This window comes from Neofelis nebulosa, chromosome 6 (assembly GCF_028018385.1).
Source record: "Neofelis nebulosa isolate mNeoNeb1 chromosome 6, mNeoNeb1.pri, whole genome shotgun sequence".
NCBI lineage: Eukaryota > Metazoa > Chordata > Mammalia > Carnivora > Felidae > Neofelis > Neofelis nebulosa.
Window position 1 is genome coordinate 9,883,066 of NC_080787.1, and position 11,755 is coordinate 9,894,820.

Genomic DNA, 11,755 nt, shown 5'->3' on the forward strand with positions numbered 1-11,755 from the left:
AAATGAATGAAAGATATCACTCTACATTTTACAAACATTAAGAGGGCAGTAAGGGAGTATTATGAACAAATTTATGACAAAAAATTTAATAACTTAGACAAAATGGGCAAATTCCTAAAAAGAAATGAACTACCAAATTTAATCCGAAAAGAAACAACCTGAATAGTCCTATAGCTACTAAAGAAATGTAACTGATAATCCAAACAAACAAATGACTCCTACAAAAAAAAAATCCAGGGACAGTGGCTTCACTGGTAATTCCTACAAAAAGAAAATTATGAGCAAACAACACTACTTCTAAACAAACTATGGAAGAAGGAGAAGGAGAATAAGAGGAAGGGGAAGGAGGAAGAGGAGGGGGAAGAGGAGGAGGAGGGGGAGGAGGAAGAGGAGATAGGGAAAGAGAACATTTCTCAAGTTATTTAATGAGCCAGCATTACACTGATAAAATCAGGCAAAGATATTACAATAAAAATATGGATGTCTCTCAGGCATAAAGAAGATTTTTAATGAAATATAATCAGAAAAATATAATAGAATGACAATATAAAATTATCAAATGGAGTTCATCTCAGGAGCACGAAGTTTGTTCAATATTAGAAAAAAATCAACCAATGTACTTCACCATATCAAGAGACTAAAAGTAAAAATCATATGATTATTTCAATAATATGCAAAAAGGCTTTGATAAACTTCAACGTCCATACTAGGAAATTTCTCCTTTTTACTTTTTAATTATTTTTTTATTAGAGAGAGAGAGAGAGAGAAAGCACAAGTGGGGGAAAGAGAGAGAAGGAGAGAAACTTTTTTTATAAATATAAATATAAATATAAATATATATTTATTTTTCATAAGGAAATGGCTCATGCAGTACTGAGGCTGAGAATTCTCATGATCTGCCTCTGCAAACTGGAGACCCAGGAAAACCAATAGTGTAATTAGTCCAAATCCAAAGTCCTGAGAGCCAGGGGGCACTGAGGATGGGGACCAGTAAGGGTCCAAAGGCCTGAGAGCCAGGAGGGGTGAGGGCAAGAGAAGGTTGTCCCAGATGAAGCCCCCAGATGAGAAGGGGTGAGTCCAGCTTTTGTTCTATTCAAGGCCCTCAGTGGATTAGATGAGGCCCATTCACAAGGGAAAGGTAATCTGCTTTACTGAGTTCACCAGTTTAAATACTAATCTCATCTGGAAACACCTCACAGATACACCGAGAATAATATTTAATCTAAGCCCCTCATGGCCAGACAACACATAAAAATAGCCATCATGGTAAAGTGGTACAGGAAGGAGTCAGGCTGGAAATCAGCAGACCCGGTCCTTCCTCTCAGCTTGGCATTTCCTGACTGTGTATCCTTGGAGTAGTGCCTTAACCTCTCTGGATTCCAGTTTTGCTCTCATATGTATATAATTTATTGTCAAATTAGCTAACATACAGTGTGTAAAGTGTGCTCTTGGTTTTGGGGGTAGATTCCTGTGGTTCATCGCCTATGTACAGGACCCAGTGCTCATCCCAAGAAGTGCTCTCCTCAGTGCCCATCACCCATTTCCCCCCTCTCCCAACACCCACCCCCTCCCCCATCTACCTTCAGTTTGTTCTCTGTATTTAAGAGTCTCTTATGGTTTGCCTCCCTCCTTTTCTGTTTATAACCATTTTTTGTCCCTTCCCCCATGGCCTTCTGTTAAGTTTCTCAAGATCCACACACGAGTGAAAACAGAATATCTGTCCTTCTCTGACTGACTTATTTCACTCAACATAAATCTTAAGCAGGCTCCATGCTGAGCATGGAGGGTTCCACCTCAGAACACTGGGATCATGACCTGAGCCAAAATAAAGTTGGATGTTCAGAAGACTAAGCCACCCAGGATCCCCATACTAGGAATTTTCTTACCTGGGAAGGGAATCTATGAAAAGTCTATAGCTAACATCATTCTCAAAGGTATGTTTTACCCCAAAGAGTGGGAAAGTGGCAAGAGAGGAAGATAAAATAAAAAACATACAGATTTTAAAGAAGAAACTAAGCTATTTTTTTCAAAGAATATGATTATCTATCAAACAAAAGCTACTAGATCTAACAAGTGAGTTTATGTCATAGGATACAAACTCTCTATATAAAATTAAATTGCAACTCTACAGACAAGAAATGAAAAATTTGGAGATTAAAATTAAAAAGAACATTTATAATAACATTATAATGTGAAAATGTAGGAATTGCTTTAAAAACATACACAATGACTTGGGGCTCCTGGGTGGCTCAGTCAATTGAGCGTCCAACTCTTGATTTCCACTTAGGTTAAGATCCCAGGGCCATGGCTCTATGCTGAGAGTGAAGCCTGCTTAAGATTCTTTCTCTCTCTCCCCTGCTTGCACTCTCTCTCAAATAAATGAATACATAAACAAACAAACAAAACCACAAGCAAACATGTCCAATACTTGTATTTTACATTCCAAATATATATCAAAGGATAAAGGATATATATATATTATATATATATATATATATATAAATATATATATATTTATATAATATATAATATATATTATATATATTATATATTACATTATATTATATTATATATATTATATATATTATATATATTTATATATATTCCAAATATATATCAAAGGATAAAGGATATATATATAAATATATAAATATATATATATAAAGGATATATATATATATATCCTTTATATATATATATCCCAATCAACATTGACACATAATTTTTGTATCCATTGATGATTTTTCTTAAAATTACATGATCATACAAAGGACAGAGAAGAGCCAAAATAAGTTGTAATGAGAAGAGCAAAATTGGATGTCTCGCACTACTTGATTTCAGAACTAATGATAAAGTTACTGTAAGCAACTCCCTCTGGCATTGACATAAAGTAGACATACAGGTCAATCAGACAGAATAGGTACTTCCAACATAAATGCACACATGGTCCTTTGATTTTTTGCAATGTTACCCAAGTAAATCAATAAGGAAGGGATACCTTTTCAACAAAAGATGTTAGAACAATTGGCTATTTATACTTACTTTATCCCCAATTTAAAAAATAAGTCAAAATGGATTTTAGGCCTAAACATCAAATTCAAAACTATAAAACTTCTAGAATACATATAACAAACCTTCTTTATTGCGTTTGCTTAGATAAAAATCCCTTTGATAGCACGAACTATAAAAGAGAAAAATGTATTTTGTGTATAGTGTAGGGAGTTTCCCTTCCATATTTCCAGTATTGAAGAAAGGATAAGTATCAAAATTCACTAAGAGTTTGGAGACTCTCTCATTTCAAACTACCCAGTCTAGAGCACCCATCTGGGACTTCATCATCACCGTAGAGTTCTAGTTGTCTATCTCATGGTTTTTATTTTTACTTTTCTATAGCTTTCACCTCAACTAGGTATAAACTCCTTGAGAGTCATCTTTGATATAGCTTGTTGACATGATTTATTAGAGAAGGGGATGCATAAGTAAGCTAACTGGCATTGACCCTTTTTTTTTTAATTACATGATATGTCTCAAGACAAAGTAGGTCACTGAGAAGATAGGAAGATAGGGATGGAGGTTTTAGCAATGGATAAGAGATGTGCAAACAAGAGCACAACGTTCCACCTCTTTTCCAGAATGGTGATGATCTGGCATGATGCTCCAGCTCTATCTGAACAAAGTGGCTCCTTTCACTTCAGCAACCCAAGATTGTGGAAGGTACTCAACGGGACACTGAAACTTTTCAAGATGTGATGGTGATTTCTCTTATTGTTCATTTGCACGTTGAAGTCTTGTTATTTTCCCTGTTCTGATTCCAAGCATGGTCCTTCACCATTATCTTCAAATGTTAGTTGCTTATACAGAGATTTTCCCAGGGATCTTAGGGCTGACAATTTCTTTGTATGAGCAATTGATTATTCACTGTGTTTGAATGACAATGGAGACATTAAGAAAAAAAAAACCCTAATATATATTGAATGTCAATGCCATGAAAAACCCTTTGGTTTTTTATAAGCATTGTCTTGGTCAGTTATCAAAAATCTCACAAAATACTGATGAGGTAGGTATTATTTCAATTTTAAAATTGAGGAAATTGTGCCTCGGTGATATTAAGGGGACTTGACCAAACTCAAGAATAACATAGGCAGCAGTATCTATTTATTTATTTATTTATTTATTTATTTATTTGTTTGTTTGTTTTTAATGTTTATTTTATTTTTGAGAGAGAGAAAGATAAGAGAGAGAGAGACAGAGAGACAGAGTGCGAGTGTAGAAGGGCAGAGAGAGAAAGAGAGGGAGACACAGAATCCAAAGCAGGCTCCAGGCTTTGAGCTGTCAGCACAGAGCCTGACATGGGTCTCGAACTTATGAACCCTGGGATCCTGACCTGAGCTGAAGTCAGAAGCTTAACCGACTGAGCCACCCAGGTGCCCCAAGCAGCAGTTTTTATTTGAATTGAAGTCTGAGTTCAGAGTCTGTGCTGTTTTTGCTACTTCAACCTACGTGCAGGAGAATCAAGAACCTAGACCCACTTCTCTGGCCCTGGCGGTGAATACAAGCAAAGATGGTGTATTAGTCATCTACTGCTGAGTAACAAATTACTCCAATTCTTAGCAGCTTAAAATAGAAGTAAATATTGATTACCTCACATGGGTTTTGTGGATCAGAAATTAGGGAGCAGCTGTGTTAAAAAATACCCAGGGGATTTTAATTTATGGAGATGATGGAGTGACAATATGGAGAGGTTAATGCTATTGAAAGAATGAATAATGTATTACTTACATTTCTTCAGAGAAAGGAGGTATGCCACACCATGCAGGGTTGCATGGGGAAGCACAGATTCAGGCAGAAGGCAGAAAAGAGAAAAGGAGAAAGCAAACCCTTTCTTTCTGCAGGAAACACAAGGAGGACAGAGGATACAGCTTAGAATTGGCTACCAGAATAATATCAGTGGGCTCTGGGCTATAGGGGTGGTCTTTAGTTGCCCTGGATTGATTTAAGGCAAAGAAATACTGGCTTGGCATATAAGAGTTACACAAAGGAGGTGGCGAGTGGTATAGACTCAGGATGGGTCAGTTGCATATGCAATGAGTTTGTGATGACACGCGAGTTGTTTGTTATCTCTAGAAATTAGCTAGCTCTGAGAGAAATAGTCTCTCCCCAGCAAGCTAGGCCCCTCAAGATGTCAAAGGAGCACAAAATATTTTAAAAACATGATTCATGAACAGCCTAGCTGGGTGGTTCTAGCTTTGGGCCTCTCGTGAGGTTCCACTTAATCTGTCAGCCAGAGTTTCAGTCTTGAGTGCTCGACTGGTGTTGGAGGATGTGCTTCCAAGATGGTTTGTTCACATGATGTCAGTTATTGGTGGGAGGCCTCAGTTTCCTTCTGTCTTTGTTTTCTAGTGCTCTGTAACAAATCGCCTCAAATTTAATGGCTTAAATCAACACAAATGTATTCTGTCACAGTTTCCATGAGTAAAGAGGCAGGGTACAAGTTAAATGGGGTCTTCCGTTCAGGTTCTTTTCTGAGCCTGAAATTGAGATGTTAGCCGGGCTAACTGGTTCTCACCTTGAGCTCAGAGTCCTTCTCCAAGCTCATACAGGTTGTTTGCCAGTTCCAGCTGCTGGTGGCTATAGGGATGAAGTTCCTTCATTCATCTTCTCCCTGGATGTTGGCCAGCATCTCCCAGAGCTCCTAGAGTCTGTCCTCAGGTCCTAGCCCCATGGCCTTTGCATAGTATGGCAAATAACTTCTTCTAAGGTGCTGGGAGAATCTCTCCAGTCTGCTATGACGGTCCTAAATAACCTAATCATGGGAGTGACTGTCCGCCTACCTATTCTGTATAGCATATTTAATTTTTTTAATGTTGATATATAGTTTGAGAGAGAGACAGAGTGTGAGCAGGGGAGGGACAGAGAAGGAGGGAGACACAGAATCTGAAGCAGGCTCCAGGCTCTGAGCTATCAGCACAGAGCCCGACGCGGGGCTTGAACCCACAGACCGTGAGATCATGACCTGAGCTGAAGTCGGATGCTTAACCAACTAAGCCACCCAGGAGCCCCAATATAAAGTCATATTCTTATGTCCTGTCCACACTCAAGGCGGGGGCATTACAGGATGTGTATACCAGCAGGTGGGAAGCTTGGGGACCATCTTAGAATGCTGCCTGCCACACTCTACTGGCTTTCCATGGATACCGACATAGCAGTTGATTTCTCCCAGAGAAAGCAATCCAAAAGCAAGCAAGGAGCAAACTGCAATGCCATTTATGACCTAGTCTTGCAAGCCATGTGCTATTATTTTGGTTACATTCTGTCCTTTCCTTTTTTTTTAAGTTTATTTATTTTTGATAGACAGAGATAGGGAGAGAGAGAAAGAGTGGGGGAAGGGTAAAGAGAGAGGGAGAGAGAGAATCCCAAGAAGGCTCCACACTATCAGTGCAGAGCCCAATGCGGGGCTCAAACTCATGAATCATGGGATCATGACCTGAGCTGAAATCAAGAGTTGGATGCTCAACCAATAAGCTACCTGGGCACCCCTACATTCTGTTCTTCAGAGGTAAGTCTCCGATTCTGTCTTTCTCTCAAGGACAGAGTAATTAGACTCTATCTTTTGAGGGAAGCTTATAAAAAATTAAGGATATATTTTAAAACCACCACAGATGGCATTAAAAAATTGTCTCATCATCTGCAAGAAGAAGGGTTTGAACCAGTTGGTTACAAAGATTTTTGAAGTATATGTGCATACATGTTTACATACTTGTGTTTAAAGTAGCTTCAGTTTTGTGCCTCCAGAGGGGTATCCACTGGCAAGGGGTGTGGTAACTCTAAGGAAAGATATCTTCATTTTGAAATCAATTGGTCTTGACTTTATACTAATGCATTTTCCTTCAAAGTGAAGATTTTATCTCATTTCTGTAACTTAATTAACAGAAAAAAAAAGAAGCCATATTAATGGTTTAAATGTGTGCATGTTGGGAAGGGGAATGGTCACAATGTACTTTGCTACATTTCAAACTGTCACATTGTTCTTCCTTTCTTTGCAGGAAGATTTTTTTATAAATCACTTGTCCTTCTGAAATGATGGGTAGTTGTAACTTTGTCTGTCTTTGAGAAAGAAAAGAGGAAACATGGAGAAAAACCAGTGTTTAGTCATCCTGACTGCCCCGACATTCAGGGAAATAGAAAAATCCAAATCCAGTGTTCCCATCAGAAAATTTCTGTGGTTTATGGCACGTATTTCAGACCCATTACCTCATGGATTTAGTGGATCATGGATTACCCAGCATATATTTCAGGAGCATTACCTCATGAAGGAAACATCTTTATTATAAGACAGCCATGTTTCTGAAACATAACCTTGCCACGTGGTGGTTACATGTGGCTGTCTAAGAATATACATTAATAAAAAGCCTTGATCACTAAGATACCTGATATTAGACAAAATAGTTCCTTCTGGTGGGCCAAGTGAGCTAACAGTATTTCCCTCTGACATTTTGGGAATTAAATGCTGCTATGCAATAAAAGAGTATATTTTCCAGGGGGGAAATATTCCTTTAGAGAAAGCTACAACCACTTTTCTTCTTTGTAGAGGTATCTAAAGTAGCAAGAAGCCAAAAATCTGAGAGCATGGTCTTCTCAAGCGTATCCAACTGTTATTTTATTTTAGCATTGCTTATTAAAAGCTAGTTTAAGTTGTCAAGGATTTCTAGGTCTTTACGAAATTAAAGGGTGGGAATCCCGGCACTCTTCTAGGTACCACCATCTCAGGGATCCTAAAAAGCCATAACGGTGCAAAAATATCACAAGAAACATAATGGGCTGAAGAAGAAGGTTGGATAAAACATTCTGAAAATTTCCCTTAAGGCGGGAGTAGAAAAGCCATCATCATGTAGTAATGCCTACTTAATTTGTAGACAATTTACTGTTTGCCCAAAACTGCACAAAGCACTGTATCTACACTATCATAATCCTTGTTATCTTATAAAGAAACTGCTCTTGCTGTATGCAAATGAAGAAAAAGAGAAGAAACTCAAATCAGGAGAAGTCAGGTAATTTGCTCAGCTTTGCTTGATGCAGAAGTGGCAGAATTAAGGTCCTATTCAAGGAAGGCGGACTCCAAAACGTATACTTCTTACAGCTGGTGTTAATAACGTCACATAACGGGACCACTGCTAAGGAGTGTTTAGTCCAGGGACTTCTAAACTTCTAAGTAAAATATCTAAGCTGTGACCCAGCCACCATTAGAACTAGGCTTTGCTCTTCTCGGATGTAACACTTAGCCTGGCTCCTAAAGAAATTAAAACAATAAAGAGTATCTGTTTGGAACTATATTGTATTCATCAGCCTTCTTCCTGCAAAAAAAAAAAATACATAATAAACAACTCTCCAAATCTTTATGGTTTCTTTTATTTATTTTGGGAGAGAGAGAGAGGGATAGAGAGTGGGTAGGGTAGGGACAGAGAAAGAGGGAGAGAGAGATTCCCAAGCAGACTTCATGCTGTCAGCATGGAGCCTGATGCAGGGCTCTGTCTCATGAACTGTGAGATCATGACCTGAGCTGAAATCAAGAGTCAGACGCTTAACCGACCGAGCCCCCCCAGGTGCCCCCATATCTCCATGGTTTCTAATGAATAGCATGTGTTTGTTTGTTTGTTTGTTTGTTCTGTGGACAGGTCTGAGTTGAATGGGATAGCTCTACATCAGGTCAGGTTCTGGACTTTTCCACATGCAGTCACCCTGAGCTGCTTTGGACACATTTACATCATGGTAGATGGCAGAAATTCTAGAGACAAACCAAATCACATAAGCGTATTTCAAGTCTGTGTTCATAGCAAAACCGCTCACATTCTATTGGCCAAAGCAAGTCATGGTCAAGATCAAAGCCAGTGGGGCAGAGAAGCCATCGCAAAGGTGGCCGGTATGCAATCTGCTTCTAATGCTAAGGCTTTTATCCTACCATTGAGAAGTTCAGAAGGTGAGGGCATCTCCTACCCCCATAAGTAGTTCTCACTGATGCCATCTTCTCTCAGAAATCTTCTAGCTCCTCCCAAGTTCTGATTAACTGTCAAGGAAATATGACCCCTATGCCCTTGAGCAAACCCTCTCTTGGTCCTCACCATAGTGTACCACATCTGCTCATGTTCTCATCTGTATGCCACCAAAATGCAAGTTCCTGGAGGGCAAGGACTTAACACACGTGGAATACCGAGATCAGTACCTACAAGTCTTAAATTAATGTTACTCCTCCTCCTCTTCCTCCCCTTTCCCCTTTCCTCCTCTCCCCTCCCCCTTCTCCTCCTCCTCCTTCTCCTCTTCCTCCTCCCTTTTCCTCTCCCCCTTCCCCTTCTCCTTCACAATTATCTTCCTGGTATCTTGCACATTCTCTAACACGTAGCAGGTACTCGATATTTACTTCTTGAACTATTTCCTTTTTCTGCCTTGAGGGGAAGTATGACCAACTATTGTAAACGTGAAACCAGTTTGTTTATTTAGTTAGTTAGTTAGTTATTTTTATTTTTCTCCGGCTTTATTGAGATATAATTGACATATACCATTGTGTATGTTTAAGGTACATGTTGTCATGAGGACTTGATACATGTGTGTAGTGTGAAACGATTACCACAATAAGGTTAGGTAACACATCCGTCACTTCACATAATTATAATTTCTAACCAGGCGACAACAGCTAATAGCTACCGATGGTCCACACTGGATCAGGACATCACATATTGTAGCACGGTTAAAATCACAGAAGTCATGCGTGTAAGTTTTAAATTTGAGGAATCAGAGAATTAGTGACTTCCTCAGGATCTGACAGCATTGGATTAGAACTCAGGTGTCTCCCCTACATCTGTGCTTCTGTTGGATTCTACGTCCACAAGATGGTGTGGACGTTATAATGGTAACATAGGCATGCTTCACCCAATTCAGGGATGAGGAACACTTCTTTGCTCTTGGCTTATTATGCGTAGCCTGAAGGGCTTTTACTGTCTCTTCTTTATAACACTGTATACTTCTTATTTTAAAATAAATAATCAGAGGTAGGTACTCCAAACTTATCTCAACCCAAAGATCGGGCAATACCCAAACCCTGTCTACCAGCCAACAGTTTTTCCAGTTGGATTTTCTAGTAAAGACAAAAAATTCTATTGCAAATTTGTCTTAAGGTTTATAACCTATTGGCGAGACTTAGGGAGACAAACATATAAAATCCATGCTTGCAGCAAAGCACGCTCTTGAATTGCCTCCATATTTCCTAGCGAACACACTGAGGGCTTTTATACTTGCAGTATATAAAAATATGAGCCCACTCATGTAAGTTCAGCACACCAGAAGAGCATGGGTTAAAATGTATTACCTTCATATTCTAACATGTTTTCAATTTCCCCATGTATTAGCATTTATTTTCAGTAACTCCGACAGAAAGTCTCTAACGCTTGCAGACTGAATATTTTTTAGCAGATGCTGATCCAGGGAGATAGAAACTAGATGCACATTATTTTTAGTGGCGTCCCTGAAAAATAATCGTGAACGTTTTGTGAGGTTTGCAGTTTTGAAACCTCCTTCATTGTCTTCTTTTCAGACAGAGAGAAGAAAAACAGGAGGAAGAAAACATAAATGTTGGCATTTGAGTTTTAAGTATGGGCTGCAGTCATGCATTTTCCCGTAACATTTTTCCTTCGAAGAACCACGTTTATTTTTTAATGGATTTTTAATAATGTATTCTTATGTTAAATATTACTCTTAACATACGCTTTACGTTACCTTCTTTCACTCAAACACACAATATTACCTCTTCTACTAAGAAACTTCATGGAAAACTGCAATGCAATGCTTCCTGCTGCAAAGATTTGAAGGCCTGAATACTCAGGTTTCCCCGTTTCACGGTAGAAGTTTTTTCATATCCTGGGCCCGAAAGGATGTGGGGAGCATCTCAGTAAATTCAGTCTTGCTACAGAGAGCCTGCATATGTATGTACACTTCCTCCCCTTCCTTCCAAAGGCCCCTGGAGCAGATGTTTGCAGACTGATTTATGCCCCATTATATTTAGCTGTCACTTCACCCAGAACTGAAAAGCAGTCATCTCTGGAGGGGAAAAAAAAATGGCAGTGCCTTAACGAAGTGCATGGATACTGCAGTGAAGGGCAGGAAATGAAGGCCTGTTTGAATCTCAACCTGTTATCAAAGAAATGTAAGAATTTTTTCTGTCAGGGGTTCTGTGACCAAATTTGGATTAGCATTCAGAAGGGCTTCTCCGCCTGCATCCCGTCTGTCCCCTCAACTCCCCAAACACAGCCTTCCATTAGCTCTAATAGGGCCAAGGACACCAGCTACGTTCCAACCCTCTTGTGAAAACCCTATTCACAACGATGGCGGCCAAGTCAACCTGGAATCTTGCTAGTAAAAAATAGTAGAAGCACTTTTTTTAAATGTTTTTAATTTTTTTTTTTTTTTGCATTTAATGGCTTCATTTGCCCTTTGACTCTCACCTCCCCTCTGAGGAAGCCAGTCCCTTTTAGCAGCCATCTCTTGAAAAAAGCCCAGGGCCAGGTTATTCCTGGAGAAGCAGCCAGTTACCAACAGTGGCATGGCGGAAAGTGTTACAGTCCCTTCCTGGGATCTTCACCAACCCCCCACATGTTCTTCACTCAAAACCCCTGAGTTTAGGAAAAATTTATGGAATATGGTTTCATTTCATTTTCTATTCTAATAATTCCTCTTATGGACTGCCAGTCTTCTGGGGTGGGGTGGGGGA

At 39.2% G+C, this 11,755-nt stretch overlaps 1 long non-coding RNA gene across 1 annotated transcript in view; it reads left to right on the forward strand.

Annotated features, from left to right (window-relative positions):
- LOC131513699 (uncharacterized) overlaps positions 1-8,394 on the forward strand; it is a 139,380-nt gene extending 130,986 nt beyond the window's left edge. The window contains exon 4 of the long non-coding RNA XR_009262722.1: positions 3,633-8,394. This is a non-coding gene — a long non-coding RNA (uncharacterized LOC131513699). The remainder of the gene's footprint in view (positions 1-3,632) is intronic.
- Positions 8,395-11,755: the final 3,361 nt, after the last annotated feature.